The sequence below is a fragment of the Protobothrops mucrosquamatus genome, unplaced genomic scaffold, assembly GCF_001527695.2.
Source record: "Protobothrops mucrosquamatus isolate PMUCROS unplaced genomic scaffold, P.Mucros_1.0 scaffold480, whole genome shotgun sequence".
Lineage (NCBI taxonomy): Eukaryota > Metazoa > Chordata > Lepidosauria > Squamata > Viperidae > Protobothrops > Protobothrops mucrosquamatus.
In genome coordinates, this window is record NW_015386800.1 from 96142 (window position 1) to 101518 (window position 5377).

Below are 5377 nucleotides of genomic sequence, written 5' to 3' on the forward strand. Positions count from 1 at the left end.
TGAATAATTTTTATTAACACGGAGGAGATGGATTGCTTAAGTTTAGAGTTTGGAGTTAGAGATATTAATATATGTTTACTTGTAGTTGAATGTTAGCCTAGGTTTGGTTTGGGAAGTCTGGGGGGTAGGGGGATGGGATAAATCATTGTGTAATACTTGTGATGTATTTTTTCGTTTATGATAAAAACAATAAAATTTTTATATTGAAAAAAAAATAAAAAATATTGTGGTTAGCTCATAAATTATTCTCATCGGATTAGAATTAGCTTTTTTTTTCAAAAATGGGAGGAAAAGTTTTCTTTTAAAATCACTTATTTTATATTGTGAATCATGACTGGGGGCAGATCATACAATGAATATTCAATTTGTTCCCCATTCACTTATCTGACAAGAAGTACAGTGCAGAGGCGTAGCGTGGGGGTGCAGGGGGGGCCGGCTGCACCGGGCGCAACATCTGGGGGGGCGCGCTCGCACTCGCAGCTCTCTGCCCCTGCCTGGCTCACTCACTCTCTCTGCAGTGCTGGCTGTGCGAATCCGATCCGAGCCGCCGGGTCGCCGACACCGCCCACTGTGGAGGGGGGGGTGCCTTGCCCCGGGTGCTAACAACCCACGCTACGCCACTGGTACAGTGTGCTTTATTCTGCTTTGGCTATATTCCATTTTAGGAAAGATTCAGAGAAAGGGGAAAGCCTGAGAGATGGATAGCAAGGATGATTAAGTCCTATGAAGAGATAGAAACAACTGGGACCATTGGGAAGGCTGAGTGGCCATATGATAGCACTGTTACCTGAAGGGATAGTATATAGAAGGTCAAGACCTTTTCTCTATCATTCCAAATTGCAGAACATGGTATAATAGATTTATGGAACTGGAATGGAATGGAATGGAATGGAATGGAATGGAATGGAGAGTGGAGTGGAGTGGAGTGGAATGGAATAGAATAGAATAGAATAGAATAGAATAGAATAGAATAGAAGAGTTGGAAGGGACCTTGGAGGTCTTCTAGTCCAATCCCCCTGCTTAGGCAGGAAACCCTATACCATAAAATTTCAATACAAAGACAGGAAGAAAAATTCTAATGTAAGAGCAGTTCAACTGTGGCATCAATGTACAGCATTTGGTATGTGATATCCAAAAATGATTCAGAACGTGCAAAGATGCAAACATTTTTGCATTGGAACACCTGTTTCAACTAAGATTCAAAACTGTACAATCCTAGAACCAATATCCCAGGAAAATGGTGGATTAGATAAATGGAACAGCAGATTAGATTCAGTGGTTTATATGGCCCCTTACAATTATAGGATTCTAGGACAACTGTTGAAAAAGGCAGATAATTCCCCCCATCTTTCCTGTTATAAGAATTGCAGAACTTCCCTTATGATCAATCACAACCCACTGTGTGTATGTTCTTATTTCCTTCCATAGATTTAGACATCACAACATAATAGGAAGTGAAAGAGAGAAACCAAACCCAGAAATAAGTTTATGGCGTCTTTCATCAACTTAAGGTCTAAAATCCATCTTAGATGAAATGCCACAAATGCCACTGCTTACATGGATATGTGCATGCAGCTCTAGCAACAGGTTATATTTTTATCCACGTAGTTACAGAGGAGTCAATAGCTGCACACTGTTCTCAAGCTATCCATCAATCAATCCTGTTGTTATTTATTTATTTCAGTTTCTATGGCCACCTACACATACATGACTCCTGGCAGCTTGCAAGGATCAAAAACAATACAATGATTGTCCTTTAGCTAGAGAAAGGTAGAAACATAGTTTTGACACACAAAAAAACCCCAATTCTTTAAAAAATGAAATTCAGTATAGTTTAAATTTAAATGGATATTCTTCTACGTCCTTTCTTTTACTTTGAAATGCAGCCTTCTACCTATATGGAATTAAGGACACAATACTTCTTTTTATGAGCAATGGGAAGAAAATACATCTTGATCTTTCAAAGCTTTGGTTCTCACTGGATCATGAGTTCCTACAAGTTTAACCAGCCCTGGCCTAGGTCATATCCATACGTTGTCTGTGGTTATGTCAAATTATACTTACTGTTATTTAAATATCTCTCCCTCTCATATCATTCTAATTACCAATTTTGTAAGGGTGAATATAGTTGAAAGTGTGGCTTCTGTTTAAAAAAGTGAATCCTACAGATAGCACCAGTTCAGTTTCTATCTGAAATTATCTGCAGAAATTTCTAAATGTAGTAGCACTTTTAGGCTCTGATGATGATGTACTTTGTTTGGTTTTATTCCTCAGACTGGAGCAATTCATTTTGAAAACAATTATCCATGCTTTTTCTAGTTTACTGCCATTGATTCTTTACTGATGCATGTTTTCGTTTTCTACATTAAATCTTTAAGTCAACAGCACAACAGCACTACAACACCAGGAAGTGTAGACTGTGCTCATTGATTTTAGTCTTTGATGACTTCTAATTAACCTGATACCACATTGCTTGTGAAAATGATTTCACCTGAGTTTTCAGTTTTTAACAGAAAACTAGAATGTAAACAAAGTGCTATGCAGATATAGTGATGAAAGGGCGTGGGGGAAGCATTTCCTCTTCCCCTTATCTTCTAAGTCAGGGGCCTTCAAACTTGGCCCTTTTATGACTTGTGGATTTTTATGACTTGTGCCTGGCTGAGGAATTCTGGGAGTTGAAGTCCACAAGTCATAAAAGGGCCAAGTTTGAAGACCCTTGTTCTAAGTCTATGTGAGCTATGGGTCTAAGGACTAGTTCAAATATCATAATTACTTCCATAACAAAGACTCTGGAAAAATCCTTAAAAAGCACGAATGTGTAAAATATTTTATGTCAGAGTCCGTCGACCATTCAGAGAAAAGTCCTTGAGCAGGATCCAGCAGTTGGTTTACAATTTCTCACATAGCATGTGAGAATAACATTTTCCTATATGCTTTCATGGAAATCATTCCAAAAACACTTCTAAAAAGATTGCCTCGAAACAAAATTTAGAAACTGTCCTTTGGAAAATTAAAGCAGTAAGTGATGTAAAGTATCCAATACTTATCAATATTTTTTCCAATTGATACACACATTTTTGCAAGACAGATGGCAGCAATTCAATAATATTGATATGAAAAAAGTGCTAGAGTTCCAAATATATTCTCATGGCCTTGACCAAGGTCACACTGATTATGAGTTCTGGGAAATGCAGTCCCAACATATCTGGAGGGTATTAGCTTGGGAAAATCTGATAAAGACTGACTTCGTGGAAGAAACTTTTTAAAAATCCACTTCTAATATTAAGCTGCCTCTCTGAATTATTCAAGCTGAAAGAGCTGTAGCGTTTCCATTTTTCACCACTTACAGTAAATACATTTTTTTAAAAAAATATCCTTCGGCTTGAAGAACAGAAATCAGTGAAGTCAGCTTTGTGCTTTTCCTCGTAGGCAGTATTTGCATCAAAATGAAAGAGAAGAAATAGATCAGGTTTATAACCTGCTTTTCAATTAAACAGAGGTTTCATTACACTGATTTATCAAGAGTTTTGAAGGAAGAAATTAATTACAAGGCTATTGATTGTCATATTCCCCAAACACTGAAATGTTGCATTTTGACAATCTAAGCTGTTTAAGAGGATGAGAGATTAGAAGGGGATGATCATTCTTATCCCTCAAAGGGAGGACAATGTGGAATCAGGTTGTGTCCTGAAGACAACAGGAATGCATTGTACAGAGGCACTGAACAATGTTTTGGAATTTTAGGGTCTCAACTTTCATCTGCAGGGTTTTTCACTGGGACAAATAGTAGGGGCAGCTTTCCTTAATCCTGAATGAGGTGCATCGATTACAAAATCTCTTTGTGGACACTTTTCAAAGCTGAAGCATGTCTTTTGAATCATATACATTTTAGATCCTAACACCGTGTGAATCACAGAAGCTCACCCAGAGATTATGAGCCAATTGCTCTCTCTTTCAGCTCTACCTATTTCACAGGATTCTTCTGGGGAAAAGGAGGGGAGGAAGTACTATGTACTAAACTACACTATGTACTTCCTGGCTTGAACTTGTTGCAAAAAGTAGGATGTAAATCTTGTAAAGAAAGAAATCAGCTACCTGATTTATCAGTAGGATTGGAACTTTGAAAGGATATTTCCTGCTGTTTTAGGCCTGGGGTTGGTTCAGCTTTTTCCTGTTTTTAAATTTTATTAAATCTGCTATAGTTTTACATTATAGTTTTGTGTCTTTCTTAATTTAAAATGTCAGACAACTGAAATTTGTGTATTTAGAGAAGATGCCAGGCTTATAAATTCCCAGTTTAGGGCCATGGGGCTGCAATTTGCTGACCACTCTTCCAAAGGATTGCCTGATTCTTTGTGTGCTGACATTGTTAGTAAATTTCTAAAAACTTCTAGTGGTGTGATCACACCTACAAGGTTGTAAGTCTGTAGTTTCCAAAAATATCTATGAATAATCACAAACTACTTGCTGTTCATACCATAACGAAGATCCACCAATATTCCTATTTGAATCTTCTGGAGAACAAAAGAGAGAGCTGATGAGAAGATTGACTGCCAAAAACTTAAAATTTGTTCTCAAATTCCTTCTGGAGAAGTTAGAGAAAATGTATATTGTAAGAGTAGAAATAAAATATGGATGATATCCAGTGCTTTTTTTTGTAAGAAAAAAGGTGCTGGAACTCACATCTTGTTAATCTTTTATTTAAAAAATTATATATTCAGTTCTAAACATAAATTTAATTTATTGTATTTAAGGCAAATGTTCATAGTAAATTTTACACTAAAAATTAAAAAAAGATTTTCAATTCACCAACGATTTTTTTAAAACAAATTATTTACCTTTTGCATGTAGTCAATCCCTGTACATACACCCACATATGTCAGTTGTGTAACGAAACATAATGATTGCCGCCCACAGTAAGCACTCAGCATGCAACCACATGACCAATCCACAAGCCGAGCAGTGCCATAAGCCGAGCAGTGCCATCACAACCAGTGCGGACAAAGTACACATGCATCGGACTCAACACACAAGCAGCCCGCATGCACCATTTTAATGATTTTGCCACCGACCTGCTATGCTCAACAGGGTGATTCAAGTCCATGTGGACCAAACATCAAATTTTCAAAATTTACTTTTAAAACTTGGAAAATCCGTCGATAAAAGGTGCCAGAACTCTGTTCTGGTGCGTTCTGTGACAAAAAAAGCACTGATCATATCCAGTAATCAATGATCTGCTGAGAAAATGAATCAATTTGAAGAATTATTTTTTTTCCTCATGTTGCATTTCCCAGATCTGCTCTGGTGTATTGAGAGGTTGCAATATGAAAGAGATAATCTGGACCAGCTCAAAGATCATGATACTTTTGAAGTATTT